Raw genomic sequence first — 26,480 nt, 5'->3', positions numbered from 1 at the left:
AAAACTGGGCTGGGAACTTGGCTTGGAATAAAGGGATTCCTGCCATATGGAAGAAACTATAAAAGGGGAAGTGACATCATCAAGGGCCTCACTCTCTCTACAACTCAACACCTGGAAACACCTTAGGACAAAGACTTTGAACTGGGGAAGTGCTGGTCCTAGGCAGGAAAAAGGAAAACCCTGTCTGTATATAACACTTCTACAAACTGCTTATACAATCTAGCAGGGTAAGACCTTGATTCAAATCCTGTGTAGTATATTAGGCTTAGATTCTGTTTTTGTTTATTTGCTAGGTAATCTACTTTGTTCCGTTTGCTGTCACTTATAATCTATCTTTCTGTAGTTAATAAATCTGTTTTATATTTTGTACCTAAACCAGTGTGGTTTGAGTGAAGTGCTTGGGAAAAATCTCAGCTCAGTTAACAAAAGTGTTGTGCATATTTCTCTCCACATCAAGGGAAAGACAGACTGTGTATTAAATTCATACTGCTCCAGCTTTTGACCAGGGCAGGACGGTACAGCTCTGGGGATCCTAGGCTGGGGAGCTGGGGGTATTTTGACTGGCGCCTCTCTATTGTTGGTTCATGGAATGGTTGGCAAAGCATTCATGAACACAGCTGGTTGTGGCCCTGCCTGTGGATGTTTGTGTGAGGGCAAGTTTGGAGGGCTTTGGAACTTGTCACAAAAGTCACAATGTGAGAGGGAGCCCAGTTTGGTGAGACAGAGAGCTCAGTGATACCCTAGTTCCAGGTGACACCCCATGGGGGGGCATCACAAAAACTTTCTTCTTCAAAGGTCTATAAGACCATAGAAAACCCTCCTCTTGTGAAATCCATAGGGAGGGGAAAGATGATACTGCAGTTTTGACTTATGCTCCCATGAGTAGTACTGGCTCTTCAGGGTATAAGAGAATAACTCTCTCAGAAAAAAGCAACCCACTCCCATCTCACTACCAGCGGGCAAAACATTGAACCAGTAAATACGACAAGGAGGCTATTGCTGGGGCATTGCTCTCAAGGAGGGTATACCCCAATCCAGATCTGAGCTAAGTCTTGTAGGTTCCTAGGAATTAAACTCCTATAGAGTGGTTAGACACGAGTCCTCCCCTCCAGAGAGCGTCTGAGGGGAATTGTCTGGGCTTCCAATTTATAAATCAACTCATCATCACCCTATCATTTCTACCATCTAGGTCTGTAAACAGTTCTTCTTTGAGTTTTTGCTCATGTCGATTCCAAGTAGGTGTATACATGCTGTGTGCATAGTCGTCAGGAGGTTTTTCCCCTAGTGGTACTCCTCAGGTCCGATGTAGAGCCCCTTGGAATCATGCCTTCATGGCAGTGTATATAGGTACCTGCCAACCTGCTGCCTCTTCAGTTCCTTCTCACCACCCGTGATGGTCAGTGGAGCTGCTTTTTCTCTCTTGCTGCGGCAAGCAATCCCCTAGTACCTTTTCTCTTTGTACTTGTAAACAGTTTACTTAGTGTTAGTTAGTGTTTCAAGTAGTTTATACTGCTGGATAAATTTCTGTTGGGGTTCCACTGCATCATCCTCTCCCAGGAACCAAGGCATGCCTCAATCTCAAGGGTCCAAACCGTGTGAGTCCTGCCAGAAGCCTATGCCCAGGGGCCACTCCCACAATTCTTGCTTAAAGTGTTTGGGAGAGGCCCACCAGACTGACAGGTGCAAGATCTGCAATAGCTTCTGCCCAAGAACCAGAAATAAGAGAGACTTTAGGTTAAAGCTACTCCTCATGGTGTCAGCTCTCCGTCCCCAGCCGGCACAGCCTATGTTGGTCCCGAAGCCCAGCACTTTGGTGCAGAGCACACCGGCCTTGGCGAGAGAGACTGCAGTGCCAAAAAAGGACTCTGGGTCCAGAGACCCCCGGGACCGCCACTCCTCGGCACCAAAGACCTCCACTGTGGCTACCTGGCACCTCTTGCACTCACCAGTGCCACGCAAGAAGCAGAAGACTGCCGAGAGGGAGCAATCACCCACAGTTAGAACAGGACAGTATGAAAATGCTAGCAGAATGCATTCTGCACTGGGACACAGCCCCTGCTCTGGCTAAACTGGCACAATCGACTCCGGCCTCACAGAGAGCTCTGTCGAGTCTGGTACTGGTGGACTTCTCTGTGCGGGAATGTCTGGTAGAGGACCTGGATATTTTGTCCACCCTGGACACAATTGAGGTGGCCAGGCACTTCAAAGCTATAACAGCTCCACAGGCACCAGCACCACAGAAAAGCACTGTACCTTCCAAGGGCAAATTGGCCATGATGCAGCACCAGTTGCTCTTCCATTGACACCGCTCCCATTCAGCGCTACCATGGTCTCCGAGATCGGAGTCATCTTTGGACTCAGAGCCAAAGTCGTATGTCTCAAAAAGGAGATGGCACCATTCGAGACAGGGGACAGCAGTTTCTTGTGATGCCTTGGCCACCACAATGGCAGGTGTTGGCACAGTGGCCCTTCCAAACTCCATGGCCATACTACCAAGCCTAGGGGCTAGGCTCCAGATCTCTGTTGGTGACCTCAGAAAGGCAGGCTCCTCTGACATCCTCTATGGCCCGTCAACCACCGTGAGGTTCCAAGACTGGCACCCAGGCCAGCACCAAGGCTGTTACTGAGGCTCATGCCTAAGCCAGCACCTAGACCAGGCCCGGTACCACCCCCAGTACCACGAAAGAGACATCAGCACAGGGGGACCCCCACGAATTGGAGGGTCAAGAGGGCCCGGTGCCGCTGAGGGCACCATCCTCATCCTTCCCGGATGGGGCAGTAGCGGGCTCGTCTTCCATGTTACTAGCTGTAGACAACGGAGCCCATCAGGAGATGCATGGGGTGGCACAGAACTTGGGCCTCCAGGCAGAGGAGGTGTCAGAGGAGACTGACCCAATGATGGATATTCTGACACCCAAGGGTCCTTCAAGAGTGGCCTTTCCCCTGATTAAAACCATCCCAAACATCACCTGTGGCAGATTCCTGCCTCTCCCCCCGCACAGCCAGGGAGGTGGAAAGAAGTACTTTGTTCCCTCAAAAGGGTACGAATACCTATTTACCTACCATCAGCCAGGCACATTAGTCATGGTGGCTGCAAATGAGAGAGAGAGAAAGAGAGAGAGAGAGAGGCAAAGGCAGCCCGGACCAATGCCCAAATCTAAGGAGGCAAAGAAGCTGGACCTCTTCGACCAAAAAGTCTGCTCTACTGAAGGGCTCCAGCTTCAGGCTGACAACCAGCAAGTGGTCCTCAGCCACTACAATTTCAATTCTTGGAAAACTCTGAATAAGTTTAAGGAGTTGCTTCCTACTGAGTCCTGGTCAGAGTTTGGGGCCATCATCAAAGAGGGTGCAAGGTTATAGCAAGGACCTCCTTGCAAGCCACTCTTGCCTCGACCGCTATAGCCATGTGAAGGAGCTCATGGCTGCAGGCTTCGGGCCTCCTGCACAAGGTCCAAAAAACAACTCAGGACTTGCCCTTTGATGGATCAGGGCTATTCTCGGAGCAAATGGACTCCAAGCTGCACTGTCTCTAAGACTCACGAGTGAGGTTAAAATCTCTGGGGTTCCATACCCCAGCTGCACAAAGCAAGCATTGCAAACTTCAGCCTCCTCGACACTTCTACCCTAATTATCCTAGATAGGATTACAACAGGAAGCGGGGCAGGAATAATAGGAGAAGGCTATCTCAGCCCTCTTCCAGCTAGAGCCAGGGCTTGGCGAGGCAGTCTTTGGGCCCCAAGAAAAGCTTTTGAAGGAGCACCCGGGGCAACGCACCAAGCATAATCCCAGATCCTTTCCCCCATTTTGTGAACTGTATATCCCATTTCTACCATGCCTGGGCCCAAATCACCTCAGACCAATAGGCCTTATGCATGGTAGAATTGTGATATTCTCTGCAATTCTGTTCCCTCCTTCCCTCACACCCCTCTTCCCCACTCCTCTTCAGGGACCCGTCTCATGAGCAACTTCTCATACAGGAAGTGCAAATGCTCTTAGAAGCCGGAGCGCTAGAGGAGGTCCCTCAGGAGTTAAGGGGCAAGGGGTTTTATTCACAATATTTCCTAATCCCAAAGCCCAAGGGTGGATTCAGGCCTATTCTAGACCTGCAAAACCTGAACAGATTTATGAAAAAGCTGAAGTTCTGCATAGTCTCCCTGGATCTGGGGGACTGGTACACCACCCTTGATTTGAAGGACACATACTGTCATGTGTTGATAGTCCCATCCCACAGGCAGTTCCTCCTCTTCATGGTCAACAACACCCATTTTCAGTTTATAGTTCTCCCCTTCAGGCTATCATTGGCCACTCGGGTGTTCACCAAGTGTATGCTGGTAGTAGCGACCTTCCTGAGGAGGCAACAGGTACAAGTATTCCCGTACCTAGATGACTGACTAATCAAGGATCGCACCAGAGCTTAGCTGGAGGAGCATGTGAACCTGGTAAGATCAACTTTTGACAGCCTCAGACTGATACTGAATGTGGTAAAGTCAACTCAAACTCCCACTCAGAGGATAGAGTTTATCGGACCTCTCCTAGACTCAGGTAAAGCCAAAGCATTCCTTCCAGAATCGCATTTTCTGACCACGGGTGCCATCATAGAGGGCTTACAATGAAACCCCTCTACTACAGCGCAAAATTGCCTGAAGCTACTCGGTCATATGGCCACTTGTACGAATGTAGTTCAGCATATGAGACTGTGGTTCCGACCTCTTCAGGCCTGGCTGGCCTCAGTATAGAGGCTAAACCAAGACCGCCTAGACAAGATAGGTTTCAGAGTAGCAGCTGTGTTAGTCTGTATCCGCAGAAAGAACAGGAGTACTTGTGGCACCTTAGAGACTAACAAATTTCTTTCAGCATAAGCTTTCGTGAGCTACAGCTCACTTCTTCAGATGCATAGATGTATGTTCCATTCTATGCATCCGAAGAAGTGAGCTGTAGCTCACGAAAGCTTATGCTGAAAGAAATTTGTTAGTCTCTAAGGTGCCACAAGTACTCCTGTTCTAGACAAGATAGTCACTCTTCATCCTCCAGTTATTGAGTCTCTTCTGTGGTATCTCAACAAGGTGTGTGCAGGAGTACCCTTCTCCAGGACCTAATCTTCACTGTCTCTAGTCATGGATGCATGCACAATGGGATGGAGTGGGGGATGCACGCACCTTGGTAGACTCAGGACTCAAGGTCTCTGGTCTCAGGCAGAACTTTCACTGCACATCAACATCAGGGAGCTGTGTGTGTTTTGTCTTGCTTGGCAGACATTCCAAACCCATCTGGAGGGCAGATGTATGTCGGTATTGACCAACAATACAACAATGTTCTATATAAACACACAGGGTGGTGCTCACTTCTCTCCCCTATGCCAGGAAGCCCTCAAACTGTGGGTCTTCTGCGTTGTGCACTCGATACATATAGAGGCATCATCCCTTCTGGGCTCTCAGAATGAGCTGGCTGATCATCTCAGCAGGTCCTTTCACGATCATAAATGGTCCCTCCGCCCAGATGTTATGATCAACATCTTCCAACGGTGGGTATTTCCCCATATAGACTTGTTTGCTATGAGGCACAACAGAAAGCTCAGTAGTTCAGTTTCTTCCTGAATCACAGCCCTTCCTATGATTGCTTGTGAATGACCTTACTCCTTCCTTGGAAGGATCACCTGATGTATGCATTCCCACCAGTGATGAGATGCCAAAAAATTAACAACCAGTTCCCTCCTCCTCACTCCACAAGGGGGTTGTGCCCACCCCCGGAGGTCCTGTCCCATCCAACCCCCCACATTCTTTGACGCCCCCCCAGATCCCTACCCCATCCACCGCCCTTCCCTGTCCCCTGACTGCCCCCTGCCTCCCCATCCAACCCCTCCTCTCATTCCTGATGGCCCCCCAGGACCCTTGCCCCATCCAACCACCCCTTCTCTCTGTCCCCAACTGCTCCTGGAAGTGGAACCCCTGCCCCTGACTGGCCCCCACCACTCCATCCAAACTCTGATCCTTCCTGACTGCCCCCCGGGACCCTTGCCCTCATTCAAACCCCCTGTTCCCTGCCCTCTGACCGCCCTGACCCCTATCCCCCCCCGAACTCCCCTACCCTCTTCCAACACCCCCTTCCTTCTCCCTATCCCTTACCATGCTGGAGGCCAGGCCAGGGGCGCTGGAATAGGCCGGGGCTGAGCCAGAGCCGTTTTGCAGGGACCAGGTCCGGAGGGAGCCGCTTGGCCGGAGCCAGGCTTGGCAAGGTAAGCTGGGGCGGGGGAGCGAGGAGGGCTCCAGGGAGGCGCGGCGCAGCCCAGCCCAGTCCTGCTCCGGCCGAGTGCTCCGAGCCTGACTTGGCCCGGGCCTGGCTGAGCAGCTCCGGCCCCGGCCGAGTGGCTCTGGCCCCAGGGCCAGAGCATCTCGGCTGGGGCCGGTGCCGCTTGGCCAGAGCCGCAGGGCCAGAGCCGGGGCGCTCGGCCGGGCCTGGAGCCAGGGCCGGGGCCAGAGCCATGGTGCTCGGCCGGGCCCTGAGCCGCGGCGCTCGGCTGGGCCTGGAGCCAGGGCTGGGACCAGAGCCATGGTGCTCGGCCAGGCCCAGAGCCAGGGCCAGGGCTGGGACCGGAACCGCGGCACTCGGCTGGGCCCAGGCCGGAGCCATGGGGCTGGGGCTGGATCCGCAGGGCTGGAGCTGGAGCCAGGGCCAGAGCCGTGGGGCTCGGCCAGGCCCAGATCCAGGGCCATAGCCGCAAGGCTGGGGCAGGGGCGCTCGGCCGAGCAGAGGGTTGATAGGGGCCTATATACACCACCATGAAGGCACAACTCCAGGAGGCACCCAGGACAACCCGATGGGTACCACTAGGGGAAAAATCTTCCGACGACTGTGCATGCATCACACGCACGCCTACTTGGAATGAACATGAGCAACACATCTCAAAGAACAAGTTACGAGAAGATAGGTAACCATTTTTTTCCATTCCGCAAGGGAGAGAGTAAAGGCAGATGTACCTTCAGTGAAGGGTGCTTGACCAGTAGTGAAGGTAAGTCTGTCAGTATCAAAGGAATAGCAGCAGGAATAGAGCCTGAATTGGTGACTATGAATAAAGAGGTTTTTTTAAAGAAAATAAATACCTGTGTCAAACTGGGCAAATGTTTCTTTAAAATACGGGTATGTGACACGTACTCCTTCTGCTGTGCTCTCCTGGGCCTTCTACAGCTTCCATCTGGGTAGGAAGCTGTTCAGGACTGAGAACTTGGAGATGTCAGCAGATATAACTTCAAATTTCGTAAAACCTGGTGATTCACAGGGAAAGGAACAAAAGGAAGCATTAATCCCCCAGAGAGGCTGCCTGAAGAACTGACTGTTCTGCCCATGACATGCAGTTCCATACATCCTCAAAAGGATGGTGATGGGGAAAATATACAAGGAATGGGACTTAATGCTATTAAGCCCATTAGTAATTTCTGCACAGGAAAAGAAAGCCTTCTGGGTAGCTGGGAGATACTGAGGAAAATGTACGACAGGAAGCAGCTGGTTCTTAGATCCTCAATCCCACAGAATGAGGGTGGAAGCGCTTCTATGAACCACAGAAAGGAGGTAAAGAAAGTGTGCAAAGACCACTGCTTTTGTCCCCGTCCCCCCGCCGCAAGCCCCTTTGGTGCTCACTGCTCCAACTCCTCCTGCTTTGCCTTCTCTAACAACAACGGTGGAGGGGAGCTTTAGACCTCACAGACGTTAATATATCAACCGTAACTATGGTGTCATTCTAAATACTAGTTAGCAAACCTACAATGTAGGGCTGTGATTCTGGTGCCAGGTAGCTATAAATAATTTTATCTGGCAGCAGAATACCAGGTTAAATGCCAGTGACCGCAGTATTATGAATGCTGCTTTCCTGGCACCAGGTGGGAAATGTGTATAAATCAATTTCACTGGCACCATTTTTGATGTCACTCTTCTAGATTTTTAATTCTGAGAGAACAAATGATTCCATTGAAGCATTTATTCAAATATTTACCCCTGCATTCCCCCTGATGTTCAATAAACTATTATTAATTGCACAGGCCTGATCCTGAAATTACTGGGAATGTTGCCTGTGTGGAGACTGAAGGATTTGGTTCCCATGTACTCTATCTCTCACACATATGCAGAAAAAACAGCAGCTGCGGTAAAAATAAGAGTGTTCTTTGGCAAGAAACAAAATTAAACCATGATGAAAATATTTAAAGCAACACAAATTATATTAATAAAAATCCTTAATTATTCTATCACATTACCAGAAGGATTTCAGTAACTCTCACTGAAACAAAACATTTTGCTGACCTAATAAAAGTTTTAATGAGCAATTTGAAATAGAGATGATCCAAGTCCTTCTGCAGACTTCTCAGAAATAGCCACATAATGTGATCTGCTAGTTACCTTTGAAATGTAAATTTAACGTATTTGTTTGCTACTTCGAATAAGATTGCTAATCAGAGATCACTTATTATAGGGGTTGCAGCTTTAAAACCCCCAAAGTTTGGGGTCAGATGCCAAAAAGAAAAAGTTGAAGGCAGGCCAAAAGCAATGAGAAAAAGAGAAATATGTCTGCAGTAACTTCAACAGAAAGGGGCATTCTTGTTCATTACAAACTTAAGCCCTTATTCTGAAAGCAAATATTTTCATGAGTTTAACTTTACTCGTGTGAACTTACAAATACTTACGCATGTGTGCATGATGGTGAAGACTATCTTTGGCTATAAGTCTGTACGGGGCCTAACACAATGGAGTTGGGGCCCCCAGGCACTGCTGTAATACAATGTGCTTGGAGGATTGGTCCCTCCACCATAAAATTAGGGTGGGTATTTGGGAAAACTCCCTAGTGGTGAGATGTATTAAACTATGAACAATCGTCTAAGGGAAGTGGTGGAAATCTCATCATTTGAGCCATTTAAAATTAGACTGGAGAAAGCACTTGAGAATATATGGTATTAAGCCATCCTGTACTGTATTCAGCTATTCAGTACTGGCAGAGGATTGTTTAGAACACAGGTCCCCAGTCTTATTTTTGCTGAGCCCTCTTCAGAGATTCATGCCCCATGCACACTCCCCTCCCTGGCCCTACCCTCAAGCCCTCTCCTGGGCTTCCCTAGCCCTCTTGCTCTCAATCTCTGTAATATGCTGCTCGAACTGTAAGCCACTGTGTTACCTCCCTGTCTCAGCAAGAGTGAACTTTGGTGGAGATCAGACTGTGTCAACTCCCTGCCACAGCAGTCTGTTGTCTTCACCAGCAAACTCCTCAAGAATCTACCAGTCTTAACTTGCATAGCAGGTAGCAACTGGTGAACTCGAACCCCTGATCTCCTTATGGTGCAGTGGACAGCACCTACTCCTGTACATTCACAGAGGGTATTAAGTTTGCTCATTTAAAGAGTCAATACACTGCATTTGATTAATTTAACTGATGTTTGACAAACACCCTTGTTTCAATCACAGCACTGATTTGGGTTATAGTAAAGTAAAAAGTTTATTAATATGTCATAGGTTTAAGTGATACCAGGTATAAGGAGTAACAATAGAAAGGGTTACAAACCAGCAAAAGTAAAAGTATGCTTTCTAATGGCTAAGACCTAAAGTAACAAACTACAGTCTTTGTTAAAAGTAGTTTCCTTACCAATCTTCCTTTTCCAGCAATGGCTGACTAGCTCTCAGGCGGGATCTCCATAGCATCCAAGACACTGGCTTTCCTTGTCTCCTCAGGTGAAGGAATAACTTAGTCTTTCTGCATGTCCTGATCGCAAAATCTGACTTTCTTTCAAGGGTCAAATTGATCCCCTGGGGTTCAATCTTCTTCCTCCTCTGGAGCGGGGGGCAACTCCATCTTGATTAAGGTGTTCCCTGGTGTGTTCCAGTGTGATGCTACCTGCTGCAATTTTACAATATAAATGTCACTGTAGCCATTCCCGATCCCAACTGATTAGGAGTTGTCTTTCCTCTGTGATCCATATCTGCTGACTCCCCAACCACATTGTGGGTGTTGATGGTTCTGTTCCCAGCACGTGTAAATTGCAGTCCCATTGTTGCTGGTCAACCCTGCTTCACTTGTATTCAAGACACGGGCAGACCTATTTTCTATTTTGTTCAAATACAGACTTTAAAACATAATATCAGAGGACATCCATAACTCCACATACAGGGTTCTCACATACACTTCACAATGATATTATTGACCAGCATGTTGTTAGTGTTGTCAGATGTTACCGGTGTGGTACTCTGCTCTGTTCAATGTTGATATCACTTGGCTGCATGCATGTGTTCCCTCTGTGTGCTGTCCCAGCTCTTCGAAGATAGCTGACACAGCAGACCCGAAGAGAACCCCCAATGACCACAGAGTCTAGTAAGGTACGAAGGCACTTCGGCCAGGTCTATTGCTGTATTGAGCACAATAATAGTTCCCTCTAGATTTTTACTCTACAGGACATACTACGAGTATGTGCCCCCAGTCAATGGACTCGGCTCAGTCAGTGGCGGGACTTTCCACTGCTCCCTCGGCTGGACAAAGACACCGCCCCAGGGATGCATTCTTATACACAGGTACAAACAAGTTACACATCACTCCTGACGTATGAGGTGCAACCCCTCTACGTAGCAAGGTACAACCCCCTACGTAGTAAGGTGCCGCCTCTCACCTTGTACATGTTGGTTGGAACAAAACAACTCTATCCATCATATTAGCCTTTTGCCCCTGTCATTGGGATGGGTTAGTCTGTTCCTTGTTATCTGTGTGGAGTGTACAAGTATGCGAATGTTCTGATATCTAGTGTCCAGTACCTTTTAGGTATGTCTTTTTCTGCAGCATCAGCCCTTTTCTTGCTGGCTTCTGTGAGCAGGGCCTGCCTCTGGCTCACAGCTTAACTTTGCTTTATGTTAGCAAAGTCTTGACCATTACTTTAGTTCAGGCCTCAGGCCTCATACCGGGCCTCTAATACCAAGATTTATATCTTAGGGCCTCTACTTACTACAGTTAGTTTTTAACTGATACCTCATAAGGCATATTTTGTACAAATATCTTTGTAACAGTGTGTAGGATGTGAATACAGGGGTATCTTACTCTCCCAGCCTGTAGCCCAAACCAGCTGTTTTCTCCCCATGATTGGGCTGCAATCCCTACCAGGCTGTGCCTGCTGGCTCCAGCCACTTTCCCCATGTTGCTGTTGCCCAGACCCTGCTCTCCATGCTGCTACCACCAGCCCAGCATCTGAGGCACCGTATGGGGCAGGGTGTAAGATTGAGGGAACTGGCAGTGAAGAGGCAGCTTGCTTTTCAACTTCTCCCACTGGGGCTTCCCCTCCACACCAGGCCAATAACAAGCATTGCAGGACTGGGCACACTCTCCATCCCCTCCTCCAAGCAACCCCTTGTGCATCAGCTATTGCTGTGCCTGCCTGCTAAGAGGTGCCGCCTTCACCAGCTCCTGCTCCCCAGAAAGTAGCAAGCATGTGGAAATGATCTACTTAATGTCAGATCCTCATGTCCTCTAGTGACCTCATGGCAGTGCCCCACAGTTTGAAAGCCTGTGGTTTCGATTAAGTGTAGGTATTCACCATACAATTATAGACTTTGGAGATAGAAGTCTCCTTGTCATCTCTTTTACTACTTGGCTACATATCACTTGTGTGTGTGTACTGTAATACTAGTGTGACACTATGCCCCATATTCTTCATAGAAATGTTGTTATAATATGAATATATCACGGGACTGCACAACATGTGGCCCGGGGGCCGCATGCGGCCCGCGTGGGCTCACTGTGCAGCCCTCGGGGGGTGAGTAGGCAAGCAGCGGGTGAGGGAGAGGGGCTGAGGAGGCGAGCGGGCGGGCAGTGGCTGGGGGTGAGTAGGCGAGTGGGGGGCAGGCTGAGGAGGTGAGTGGGTAGGCAGTGGCAGGGGGGCCGGTGAGCCAGTGGCTGAGCAGGTGAGTGGGCAGGCAGTGGCGAGGGGGCAGGTGAGCCAGCAGCTGAGGAGGTGAGCGGGCAGGCAGGGGCGGGGGATAGGTGAGATGGCGGTGAGGGAGGAGGCAGTTGAGGAGGCGAGCCAGGGGAGGGAAGCTGAGGAGGCGAGCAGGGGGGCAGTGGCAGGGGAGGCAGGTGAGCCGGTGGCGGGGGAGGGGGACTGAGGAGGCGATTTACGAGTCAGTGGCTGACCTGTTCTACTGATCTGGTCTGGCTCCCAGGCCCTCTCCAAGGGTTGCAGCTGTCTGGAGGTGCCTGCCTTCCACACCTTCCTCATTCACACCTCATTCATTCAACAGGGCAATTGACTACAAAGTTGGGGAAAGATCTTATTCTACTTCCAGCGAAAAGATAGTTTTCTTTTACCTTAATTATACTACCTTGGGGCCCACTATAACATATTACGAAGGTTCAATACCACTGTTTCGGTGGGGCAGCGCTGGGGAATGAGAGTTTGTTTCCACGGGGCAGGTGGCATTGTGGGGGAGGTGTTTCAGGGGCGCTGGGTGGTGCTGGGGGAGGTGTTTCCATGGGCCGGGTGGCACCAGGGAGGTTGTGTTTCAAGGGTGCTGGGTGTCACTGAGGGGGGGTTCCAGCGGCGCTGGGGAGGGGGATCGGCAGGGCCAGGGGGGTTTCGGCCCTCAGCTGTTTTCTTTGAAGTAATATGGCCCTTACTGCTTTACGAGTTGTGCAGGCCTGATATAGCATATCTAAGATATATTTTATGCAAGATGGGTCGTGAGGTATCATCGGAAAGGTTATGATTTATTAAATATGATTATCCTATTTGTATGCATGTATCATTTTTGTATCTAAAGTTAGAAATATTGACTTGACATATGTAATGTGTAATCTCCACGTCAGAATTAAACATTGAGAGGAAACAAAACAAAGTGGGCAGAAGAAAGGACATAAGGAGGAAGGGTAGTGTAGATGCTAGTCTAATTGGTGATACTGGTGGTAAAATCTCTGTGCCTAACCAGGTAAAGAATGTCAGTGAAGCCAAACAGCAAAAATTAAGATGTTTGTACACTAATGCGAGGAGCCTAGGTAACAAAATGGAGGAACTAGAGCTACTGGTGCAGGAAGTGAAATTGGATATTATAGGGATAACAAAAAGCTGGGAGGTATTGCTAACACAGAGAAGGACCGGTATATCATACAGGAAGATCTGGATGACCTTGTAAACTGGAGTAATAGTAATAGGATGAAATTTAATAGCGAAAAGTACAAGGTCATGCATTTAGGGATTAATAACGAGAATTTTAGTTATAAATTGAGGACACATCAGTTGGAAGTAACAGAGGAGGAAAAGGACCTCAGAATATTGGTTGATCACAGAATGACTATGAGCCGCCAATGTGATATAGCCGTTAAAAAAGCTAATGCAGTTTTAGGATGCATTAGGCGAGGTATTTCCAGCAAAGATAAGGAGGTGTTAGTACTGTTATACAAGGCACTGGTGAGACCTCATCTGGAATACTGTGTGCAGTTCTAGTCTCCGATGTTTAAGAAGGCTGAATTCAGACTGGAACAGGTACAAAGAAGAGCTGCTAGGATGATCCGAGGAATGGAAAAACCTGTCTTATGAAATGAGACTCAAAGAGCTTGGCTTGTTTTGCCTAGCCAAAAGAAGGTTGAGGGGAGATATGATTGCTCTTTATAAATATATCAGAGGGATAAATATTAGGGAGGGAGAGGAATTATTTATGCTTAGTACCAATGTGGACATAAGAACAAATGGATATAAACTGGACACTAGGAAGTTTAGACTTGAAATTAGACCAAGGTTTCTAACCATTAGAGGAATGAAGTTCTGGAACAGCCTTCCAAGAGGAGTAGTGGGGGGAAAAGACATATCTGGCTTTAAGACTAAGCTTGATAAATTTATGGAGGGGATGGTATGATGGCATAGCCTAATTTTGGCAATCAATTTGGCAACTGATCTTTTATTATCAGCAGGTAAGTATGCCCAGTAGTCTGTGATGGGATGTTAGATGGGGTGGGATCTGAGTTACTACAGAGAATTCTTTCCTGGGTGCTGGCTGGTGAGTCTTGCCCACATGCTCAGGGTTTAACTGATTGCCATATTTGGGGACGGGAAAGAATTTTCCTCCAGGGCAGATTGGCAGAGCCCCTGGGGTTTTTTTGCCTTCCTCTGCAGCATGGGGCATGGGGGTCTGCAGCTTGAGGTCTTCAAACCACATTTTGAGGACTTCAATAACTCAGACATAGGTTAGGGGTTTGTTACAGGAGTGGATGGGTGAGATTCTGTGACTTGCATTGTACAAGAGGTCAGACTAGATGATCATAATGGTCCCTTCTGACCTTAAAATCTATGAGTCTATGAGTACTACAAAAGTGTTTATGCCTGGTGAATGTCTATCAGAAAAAATGCAATCAGTCTGGCTGGTTAGCTGGGGACAAATCAATAAACCATTAGGGAGAACAATAGATATTTGAAGATGTTACAAACCTTTGACTCATTTACAAATCTTTGAAAAGTTACAAATCTTTGACTCATGGCTGCTTTCACACTGCAGGATCATGTGATCATGTCACCTAGTACTGGACTCCATGATAGAATACCAGTATTTTTCCACGTAGGGAGGGAGGAACCACACTGGAAAACAAAGGATTTCCATCCATAGGTAAAACCTATTTAAGATGGGAGAGTGAGATGATTGGGGTTCATTCTTCTCTGAATCCCCACCCAGGATGACTGCTGGAAACATCTAAGAAACAAAGATAAAATGGGGAGAATGACTGAGCCCAGAGTAGAAAGGTGTCTGGCCTATGAAAGAAATACCTGGAGTTTTAAGCTGCAAGCAAGAGTAGCTTGCCTTCAAGAACCTCTGCAATTTGCCTAACACAACATTTAGGGTGAGAAATTATCGTTTGTAACCATTTAGCATTAAGCTTAGCTTACATGTTTGTTTCATTTGCTGGATAATCTGCTTTGATCTGTTTACTAACCCTTGTAATCACTTCAAATCTGTCTTTTGTAGTTAATAAACTTGTTATTGTTTTCTCTGTTTTGTTGGGGGGCAAAAAGCTGTGCATATCTTCCTCCACATTGAGGGAGGGAGGGATTTTTATGAGCTTATGCTGTACAGTTCTCTGTGCAGTGCAAGACAATACAATTTTGGGTTTACACTCTAGAGGGGATGTGCTCTTAACTGCTGGGCAGTTCCCTAGCTGAGTCTTCCCAAGCAGAGCTGATTTCAGTGTCTGTGTCTTTCTGCAGCTGGTTGTGTCCCTACTTGTGTGTGTGCTGGAGGAGGCTTGGGGGTTTGGCCCAGCAGGACAGTTGACAGGAGCCCAAGTTGGTGGAACAGGCGGGCTCAGTGGTACCTCAGTACATTAGGTGGCACCTGGAGGCGGGGGTAACCCATCACAAGTAGCTTATAGTACTCCAAGGAAATATTGGAACACTTCAGTTAACTCCAATACATACAGGCAGGTCTTAACTTCCTCATAGTCCCTCTTCCCCATCCAAGATAATGACAGAACACCACCTACTGGTAAAGGTGCTGTCTGTGCTGAGCATTACAATAGACATGTTTGTAGATTTATAAAGCAGTGGAACAGATAAAGAAAAATGTCCAGCAATGGACCTTCTTAAGGCATGAAGAAAACTGATCAGTATGTCAGAAGGCTTCAACAAAGGGCTCATTAAGAATGGATTCTACTGTTTATAAAGGGAAGTCACCTGGATGCGTTTAGTTTTCAAATCTGTACATGACTGTGGAAATGTACATCAAACTGAAATTTTGAAGATGTAAAATTAGAACAGCTGATCTTGACTAAAACATTTTCAAAATAGATCTTATGAAAAATCTGCTTGAATTTTTACATGGCCTCTGTTACTAATTCAGGGGAAAGTCAATCTTCGATACATATGTTTTCTGAGCTCATAGGAATAGCTTTACGAAATAGGATGTGCTAGTTTGCTACTCCATTAACAAATCTTACTGCCGACACAATTATTGGCTGCCAATAGAACACTAACAATGAATATTTAACAAGGAGAATATCCCTTACCCTCTCCTTCTAGCCATGTCTAATTTATGTCAATAAGAGGAATTCAGTTCCCATTAGTTCCTTTTCAGTGCAATCCCTGGTTGCTAGACATCTTGTTTTGCTTTAAGTAAGTTTTTGAGGTGGGTTTTTTTGGTTCACTAGCACTTTGTACTTGGCTTCCTTGTGTTTCTGTGTGTGCACATGAGTGCACATATGTATTGTGGTTAGGATTGCTAATGTAATGCAACAGTTCTGGGTGGGTTGTCAGCAGCCAGGAATTAACATTGGATCTCTGAATCTAAAAGCATGAACCTGTCTCACTTGTGGTAAAAGACTGCAATCTCTGTGATCCAGCCACTAGAGAGGGCCAGAGAGTGACACTGTAAGTGTAGGTCACACCAAGGGCTACTCTACACTTAAAATGCTACAATGGCACAGTTGCACTGCTGCAGCTTAGACACTATCTATGCTGAAGGAAGGCGTTCTCCTATCTGTGTAGGTAATCCACCTCCCTGAGAGCTGGTAGCTAGGTCAACAGAAGAATTCTTTCACTGACCTAGCCCTGTTTACGTGGGGAGTTAGGTTGGCTTAACTATGCTGCTCAGGGGTGTGCATTTTTCACATCCACGGCTGACACAGTAAATCCGGCTTAATTTTCTAGTGTAGACCAGGCCAAAGAGAGCATATTATGGCTCCTTTTTTTAGCTTTTGAATGCTGTGTATATACATGAAACCTTCCTATCACAAGACTTTAATTTTATGTCCATCTTTCATCTAAAGCAGTGGTTCTCAACCAAGAGTATGTGTATCCCTGGGGATATTTCAGAAGTCTTCCAGGGTGTACATCAACTCATCTAGATATTTGCCTAGTTTTACAAGAGTCTACATAAAAAGCACTAGCAAAGTCAGTACAAACTAAAATTTCATACAGACAATTACTTGTTTGTATTGCTCTATATACTATACACTGGCTTGTAAGTACAAGATTTATATTCCACTTGATTTATTTTATAATTATATGGTAAAAATGGGAAATTAAGCAATTTCTCAGTAATAATGAGCTGTGACACTTTTGTATTTTTATGTCCGATTTCAAAAGTAAGTAGTTTTTAAGTGAGGTGAAACTTTGGGGTACACCAGACAAATCAGACTCCTGAAAGGGGTACAATAGTCTGGAAAGTTTGAGAGCCACTCATCTAAAGGTATCAGGCAGCCAGAGGAGAAGGCAGTGAGCATAGGGAACCACCACAAGATAAACGCAAACTGACTAGCTCAATGACATCACTAGCAAAAGTCTGCATTTATATTCTTATAATGTTTTCCCAGAGTTTTTTGGTGGAAATTAACAACTGACAAAGCACCTTAGGCTGAATTAAACTTAATAGTTAATAACTGTACTTTGTTTGGACAGTGAATGGGAGATGTAATCTCACTATCTGTCCATCTTCAGTATTTAGAATATTAGAGTACTGTTCAGAGTATTTAGAGCCTCCTATCTAACAGCCAGAAGGAAGGGTTTTATGAAGATCTCAGAAGGGTGCCACACTAGGACATATTCATTGTCTTGAGACTTCAGTGGTGATGTGGGAGCTGACTCTGACACATGAAGCAAGGTTCTAAGCCATCACACCATTGGAAGGTGAAACTCCAACTGCCAAGTACTTTTCTCCAAGCGTGCCATTCAATCTCAATGTTACCAACACAGTCTTCCAACAGGCCAACAAATATAGGATAACGCGGATGCATCCCAGGTCAAAACAGTGGCACAGGCTGGACTATGTCATTGTATGGTCTAAAGATATCAAAGATGTGTACATTACCCGCTCTTTGAGAGGTGCCAAATGCTGGTCAGATATTCAGTTTGTAAGAAGCTCATGTCACTACACTTCTTGCCAAAGCACTCCAGAAGATGCCTCAACCCCCCAAAAGAAAATCAGTGTGACTGCCATGAAAGACTCCAGCAAACAAGCAAAGTCAGAACAGACACTGGAGACTGCATTAGCTGAGATCCCAGAGAATTCCACAGACACTAAGGCAACCTGGCAGAAGCTCAGAGATGTCACATATAATACAGCATCCAAGGTTCTTGGCTTTGTAAGGTGGAAACACCAAGACTGGTTCCACTAAAGTCAAGATGCACTCTATGTGTTCAGCACCTTTAAATAAAAGTGGCCTGATGTTTTCATGAGCCTAACTCCAGGCACTCAGGGTGACATTGACACCATTGCCTTCAGAATTCCCATTGACTTCAGTAGAACCAAGATTTAACTCACAAGTTTTAAAACTTTGTCCTAAGGATACATCCACACTTCAGATAAAAACCGAGAACCTTCCCCGTCACCAGGTCTCAAAGCCCAGGCTCCAGCTCGTGCAGGAACATCTACACTGCTATTCCTAGCCCTGAAGCCTGAGACCTGCGAGCCCAGGTTAATTGACACAGGCTCTGAGGATTGGGATCATGGGCTTTTCTTTGCAGTGTAGATCTACCCAGAGTGACTTATCTAGGACACATAGCAAATCACTAGTTTAGCTGGGTTTGAGTGCTCAGGAGAACCAAGAGTAGTTTTGATTCGACTGCTCTGTTGGTTAGACCACCCCAACCCTCAAGAGGCCTCTCAGAACTTCTATTCAGAAGACAACTGAGGAGCTCTTTCGCAAACAATTATTTCACTCCTCTACTTTAAAAACCTTCTTCCTCACCTGGGCCAGGCAACTCAGGTGCTAACATGCATTTGTACAGACAAGCAGTAATTCCCTTTTTTCCCTGTAAGACCTCAAAAGAGTTGGTAGTTGATAGGTAGATGACAGAAAAGTCTTGCTTATTAACCCAACCTGGCTTCTTGTGATAATTTTTAACTACCTACATAAAGGAAAGAAAAAAAGTATGGACAGTTAGTAGTGCTATCAATTAATCACAGTTAACACTTGCGATTAACTGAAAACAAAATGAACTCATTAATTTTTTAATGTGTTAATTGCATACCTTTGGGCGGGGAGGGAGGCATTGGTGGTGGGCAGGGAGGAGGATGAAGCTTCAGCCCGGAGCTGTGGAGGCAGCTGTGTCTGGAGCTGGGCTAGAGCTCCACACCCCACACCCTGAGGGGGGCTGAAGCCCAGAGACCCCAGCCTATATTTGAAAATATAGAAAACCCACAAAATATTTAAATAAATGGTATTCTAATATTGTTTAACAGTGCAATTAAAACTGTGGTTAGCCATGATTATTTTTTTTAATCTTGTGATTAATTGCAATTATTTTTTTTAATTGCTTGACAATCCTAATAGTTAGGAAACTAAGAGTTAGTTGCAATATATTGTCATGAATTTGCCATTCTATAATGCTTATAGGGCCTTTAAAATAAAACCCTTGAGACTGTCTCACTTCAGCTTTTCAAATTTCATCCAAGTTTTCAGGTGTCATAATACTACACAGACTTTGCAAACTGTTTAATGGAGCACACAGGAAGCTGCCGTTTCAGATTGCCACACTAATATTTTATTGACCTAAACTGTTATGGAATGGTTAAAACTACTGCTTCACCTGAGGTAACTGCATTTCAGTGGTACATGAAATAATTTCTATATATTTTGTAAAGTATTTAGGATATTTCATCCCAGAGAATCCTATCTAAATGTAAGTTATTGTAGTCTAGATTCTTTAGTCTTATTCAGGCAAAACTCCCAGTGACTTCAAGGCAGATTTAAAGGTCTAATGAATAAGGATAGCTGGATTGGGCCACATATTATATTGTTATTTATTATTATCCATCACGTTGGAGCCCATTTGTGATCATAAGAAGATGCTTTAAATGATAAGAAAAGTAAAATGGCAGTTGTGGCTAATTTTGACAAATATTGCTGTTAAATATGTGAATTTGCCCACCATACAGTTTCTTCTTAGCACATCTCAGATGCAGCTGGAGACAGTGGGTGAAACTCTATTTTCACTGATGTTGGTGTCAATTAGAATAATTCCTCTGTAGCTAGTCTGGAGTTAATGGTCTTACTCAAAATATTCATTGGGATAAGTGGGCTATAATGATCCATTGAGCAAACTATCTCTGTCCCAGAAATGTGGAGCATCTCCCTGTAACCAGAATTAAATTTCAGGGGGAAATGCCTAATTCTAAGTGCCAATGCTAACATAAGGATCTACACTTGATAATTAGCTTGGGTAACAAATATTTGTGTGTAATTAGATAAATAACCCACCAAAGGCAAATAATTTCTACCCACCCCTCATGTTGGAATAAGCAGGTAGAGGAAATTTTCATTCATGTATCTAGACTTTGTTACACAGGAAGGATTTCTGCTAAAATAAATATTAAAATATAGAGCCCTAAGATACACTCTTAGGCGTAGCCTGATTTGGGATGTGTTAGTAGTGTTGATTTAATTTATCCACTTAATTTTATTTTACTTAATTAATTAATTTTTAATTATTTAATAATATTAATAATAATTATTGGATATTAATTAGTATGGGTTTGGCTTGCCAATATGTTTGATCAGAAGATAAAGTTCGTTCTGAATCAGGCTTCACAGAGTTTATAAAAGGAACTTCAGGGCCATGACAGGGGCTTACACTGAGCAGATATAGTCATAAAGACCTTTTTATTAAAATCAATGAAATGGTAAGCAAATGGTAAAATAGTTAGGATTACAGAGTTACAAGTATCACAGTTCTTTAAGAGATATATCTATGGTAATACAATATTGTAAGCTGCAAACGTGGTTAATAACTGTTATTAATAACCTGGGGCTGGAAGATAGGGGCCACGCCTGTGGCAATTTCCTTTTTCACTTATCTGGCAGAGGAAACTATTGCAGAGCTATTTGCTCTTTATTTTCACTATGTATGCTTTATATAAAATGAAATAGAGACTTACAGTTTGAAAAGAAATAATAATATGGCCTATGAATAGTTAATAGCCGTCGTAGATGGGTAGCATCGATACGTAGTTGAAGGTGGAGGCAATGAAGGGTAGATGGGAGCAGATAGAGGGGTAGATTGCCTGCCTAATGCTGAGCTGCCTCACCTTTTTATAGGGCATTAGTCGGAAATCCTTCCTCCTATGCCCAAATTTCATCAGAAATGTTAGGGTACACTTGCCCCATAGGCTAGTATGTATGTGCGTATGAATGACAGGTATGTACACACTTGTGATGTACTTGTTAGATTTGTGGGCAAAAATCCTCTTTTTCCACCCTTTACTGTTATTGGTTCAGTTAAAGGTCTCTAGACATCTGCGTAGGTATTTTGTCTATTATTACTTTTTTGAGTAAGGGTCCCAAAATGTGCTAAAGTTTTAGCCTTAGCGTCACATACAGGATGTTTGACCTGTAGGTTTTATATTTTTAATATAAATCTATAAGCCTATAACATTAAATACTTAAATGTATAAGAAAGATTTATATACAAACCAGCAGATTAATCCTTAGGGTTACATAGGGAAGAACCTGCAGGAGGGAGATAAAGGGCCAAGGATACTCTTCGTGAAGTTCATTTTTTAGAGACTCAAAGGGAAAGGGCTGGAGGAGGACACAGAAGGTGCAGTCTCCATGTTCAGTGAATCCCAAGGAGCTGCAGGGAGTGGAAGCAATAACTCAGCTAAGAGTATCCCTCAACAAAGCTGCATGCCCCATCCCCATGTCAATGTAGCCCCATTAGAAGCATGTTCACATTGGCTCGCCCAACTGCAAAAACCCACTTTTCTCTTCAAAAGGAGGGCAAATGCAGAGTAAGAGAGAATGCCTTTTGGAGCAGTATTAACCTCTGCCAGGATATATGCTTCAAGTCTGTAATATGAGGAGGGAAACATGCCACCTCTAGACCTGTGGAGGTTGATAGAAGAGGGGCATCAAGGATTAGAGAGAAGTAAAATGTGCAAGACATTTCCTCCTACCACCCCACTTTGGATGGATTTTGCACTAGTGGGTAGAAAAATATAGGGTTGATATTTTCTTGGAAGTGAAATGCTCATCACTTCATCACTGTAATGCTTTGCTGATTACTAGAGCTATCCAAAATCCTTCTGAAGCAAACCGCTATATGCTGCATTAATTATTCAAAAGTATTTAATATGCAAATATTTATTTTTTCTATTAAAAAAAACCTTGGGTTTCTCAGAATGATTGTTTAAATCAAATCTCTTGCCTTCATGTTCCCTTACACTGCTTTGACATTTAGATCAAATTTAATAAATATAGAAAACCAAGTTAAAGGTCAAAAAACCTCAGAGAGTTTGAGAGACAAGGTGGGTGAGGTAATATATTTTACTGGACTAGCTTCTGTTAGCGAAAGTGTTGGGATATATATCAATATACATTGTGATTCATATATCCATATAATATGTTATAGGTCATTGAGGCCTGGTATGAATGATGCGTGCTTGACATGAATATGTGTGTTGCAAGTTATCAACCAAGCAAGGACTTAAGGTCAAGGACTATTAGAACTATTTGAGCAAAAACAATCTTATGTTCCAAGAAAAATATGGAAAATCAGCAGAAAAGGAAACAATACCAGCTGGACTGATATACAATTATGTAAGAATTGGAGAAAATGGCACGCCTTGGATCATGGCGGCCCTCCCAGGATTGTCTCTTTGTAATTGTGTGGGTAGAAGGCCTAATAAACAAAGGCAAAGAACTGATGATGCTATGGAATGGACTATAAATGGTTGCTTATAGTGTGGGCAAATCGGAGTTATTTATTGATCCAGAGTCCTGAGTGGATATAGATGAGGTTTTCGCTGGCTCCCTGAATCTTATGATCAGAAGGAATCTTGACTGGCCATTGGGACCATTCTGACCTTTGGACTCTGGTATAGTATGTTTGGGGTGTGAATGTGGAGTGAGTAAAGTTTGTTTTGTAATCAATAAAGAGCATTTAGAGTATTATATACCAACACTGTGTCCGATATCTGCCTGCTCCCCATCCTGTAGAAAGACTTCTGTTCTGGGTCTAACATAAGAAGCTTTTGAGCTACACAGAGCTCTTCTTTGGGTCTTTCACCAACAGAGGTTGGTCCAATAAAAGATATTATCTCACCCACCTTGTGTTTTTGCTATCTTGGGACCAACACAGCTACACAACAGTGAGAGAGTCTGGTCATACAGGGCTTGTAGAATTTGACCACAAAGGAGTTCCTTAAATATATGTGCAATAGCTACAAGAAAATGATACTATTATTTAAGAGGTATGTTTTATTGCTAGTTCAGACTAGTCTAGATTTTCCTAACCACCTGCACATGAAGGGAAAGATCTTCAAAAGCATGTATGGCACGCTTGGATGACCAGCTCCCATTGACTTTCAGAGGGCATAGGACTTCCCTCAATTAATTCCTATTTGAATAGATTGTATCTTTCAGAAAAACATCCAACTGTGATTTAAAGATTGCCAAAGATGGAGAATCCTCCATGACCCATGTTCCAATACTTAATTACCCACACATTAAAAAGGTGCACCTTATTTCCTTTCTGAATTTGTCTGGCTTCAACTTCCAGCCATTGGATATTGCTATAATTTTGTCTGTTAGATTGAAGAACCATTTCATAGGGCACTGCCCTCCAACATGCCCTCATGCAGCCCCTAGTGGCCCTGCAAGTGCATTATATTCAGCATCACCTTTGGTTCTTTCAATCAATTATCCACACTGAGGTCAGTTCAAAACAAGTACCCACTTCCTGGGGTCTAATTTGTTAAGTCTTTCTACAAAGTAACTTACTTCATTAGTTGCCGTAGGTCACCCTCCCTCTGAGGCTCTTATATAAGTCCTGGTCATCTCTCTCCCTCATTTAGGAGACCCCTCAGCTCCCTTCCTGGAGCTGGGGTTGTACTTCAGATGGTCACTTTCTCAAATGGGAGTCCCCAGCTCTCTTCCTTGGAGCTGGGTTATAATTTAGGCCAGCCATAGGACCTTCACCAGCTTTCCCCTCAGCTGGCCCCCTTTCCTCCCCTGTTAATTATCAGGCTCAAAGGGTTCAACAGGCCAAGCAAGCCTTCTCCTTCCACTGTCTTCCTTGCTATGAGGGAGTAGGCAGCATCTTCCCTTCTCCCAGCTCATCCCCAATTCGTTTGGTGAGAGGGGAGCTTTGCTTCCCCACCACTCTGCAAGGTCTTGGCCACAATCCCTTAAGTACACGGTGATGGGATTGTCTCCCAAGCACCACCTATTCCTGGGACTGTTTCCTCTCTATCATTATCTCCTAGGTCCTTGTGTGTGTACATATATATAAGATTGTGACAGGGTAGTCTGCTTCCTTAAGGGTAGTAATGCCTAGTAGACAGGCCACCCCATCATGTGGCATGGCCCAAAATATTAAAGGGCCATGCCACATGATGGGGCTGCCTGTCCACTAGACATTACTACCCTTAAGGAAGCAGACTACCTGGTCACAATCTTGCCCCTCTTCCCCCTCCCCAGAATGAATTTATACCCCAAAAGATGGGCTTGACCAAAGCTAAGACCTGGTCATAACCTCCAGCCAGGAGGGGTACTTCCTGCCTGGCTGCTACAAGAAATCCATTTGCTCCTTAGCAATGCCCTTGTCTTCATCACCAAAGTAAGAAAACCAGGCCTGGATTCCTCTTTGCTGCAGGTACCTCATCTGGTGAACATAGTCCCCTGTAGTCCTTGGCATATAATAATTTACAATATGCAGGGCCTCCAGACTGTCTAATCCTACAACCATTTCTAATGTCCTCAAAATTGGCACTTTGTGCTGCTTAGTCTGTATTAAGACTACCTCTGATCTTTTTGAGAGGAGTCCCCCTGGTATGCCTACACACATGCACCTCTGAACTGAGAACATTTTTATCTATGTTCAAAGACTAATTATTGTGTAGTATTGTCTACAGCTCTTAGTAGCTCACTCAGCTACTCATTTTGTTCCTTGTATTCATAGTAGTTGGTAAATGATGTTCAGTACAGTGGGGATACTCTTATCTTCCTTTTTCTTTGGGGTAGATTCCATCACCTCCATTGTGCCCAATTAGGTCTTTGCACAGTATTTTACAGCCCTCTGGTCATTAAGGGCTTTTCTGTTTCCTTCTTGTTCCACATTCCAATTCTTGGTCACCTGATGTTTCTGCACCCACTGTCACATCACCCTTGTCCTTAGCCAACTGACATACCTTAGAAACATAAAATTCAGAACTGGAAATGACCTTGGAAGGTCATCTAATTGAATCAAGTCCAATCCTGTGCCTTCACAGCAGAACTAAGTACTATCCAGGTCAGATTTTTGCCCCAGATCTCTAAATGACCCTCTCAAGGATTGAACTCACAACCCTTGGTTTAACAAGCCAATGCTCAAACCACCAAGCCATCCCTCCCCCATTTAACAGTACCCTCTGTGAAGCACTGCAGCACAATCTACCTTCTTTTACTCCACCATCTCACACTGAAGATTCAGTTTACCCTATGCCAAGAGTCATCTTTAGAATGTTTGACTACACAGATGATCCTGAGGGTCCTGTTATGCCTGGCAGTCATTCTGTTGAGAGATTTGTAATAGAAGAGAATCTTCACTGCATCATCAAATCCCACTGGAAAGAGAGAAAAACGTGTGCTGCACAGCTACTGAGCTATCCAGGGAATAACAAGATCCGTTTGAACTACCACATAGTTGAGGATGTATTTGCAGAACTATTTCAGCTTCCAGTTCCACCACACATTGAGGTCATGTACACAATACTTCTGATTCAATTGTGCAAACTTCAACCTGGCTCTTTATCACAAGTTCTTGCACAAGCCACAGAAATGCTGTACATGCGTTTGGATACCTTGGTGCCTTGCTGATTCTTTTTCTGACGTAGATTTGCTCCCTCTTCACAGAATTCTTCCTGTTCATTCCTTGGGGCACCACATCAGTGAAATTATTTATGTTTAATCTTGAACTAAGTTATAATATTTCTTTTTCTATAATCGGCAGTGATATTTCTTTTTTAAAAATCTGAATAAAATGTATTTAAAACAATGAAAATTACTGAGCAGAGGACATAAATATCTAAAATTGGTTATGCAAAACTGAGATACAAAGTTGTGGTCAAAGTCATTCTACAGCTGTTCAAACTGTATTTGATTGAAAACAGAACAGACAAAGCTTACCTTGTGGAGCTTTGAACAAGGCTGTTTATTAGCCAGTGTGCAGTATCAATTTAATCTATGGATGCTACGTCAGACTCTATATAAGCCTTTAAGCATAATCAGTCTTAAAAAAGAACAGTGTCAACAAACCAATGCATTAAATATGATTATATTAGTAAACCAAAGAAGTTCATTAACTTTTAAGGGAGAAGAACTTTGAAAGCCATTTTACATTCAAATTTACACGTAACTTATAAGGTATCATACGGTACATGGGAAGTTTGCAAACTAAATCTAAATCTAAATGTAAACTTTGTGAGCTTAATATCTGTAAAATATTTGGGTCTGTTTCATATGTATTTATGTTACCAGGTTGAACAATCATTTTATTGTCTTGTATACAAAAAAG

Source organism: Gopherus flavomarginatus, chromosome 2 (genome assembly GCF_025201925.1).
Source record: "Gopherus flavomarginatus isolate rGopFla2 chromosome 2, rGopFla2.mat.asm, whole genome shotgun sequence".
Lineage (NCBI taxonomy): Eukaryota > Metazoa > Chordata > Testudines > Testudinidae > Gopherus > Gopherus flavomarginatus.
This window is presented reverse-complemented; position numbering follows the sequence as displayed.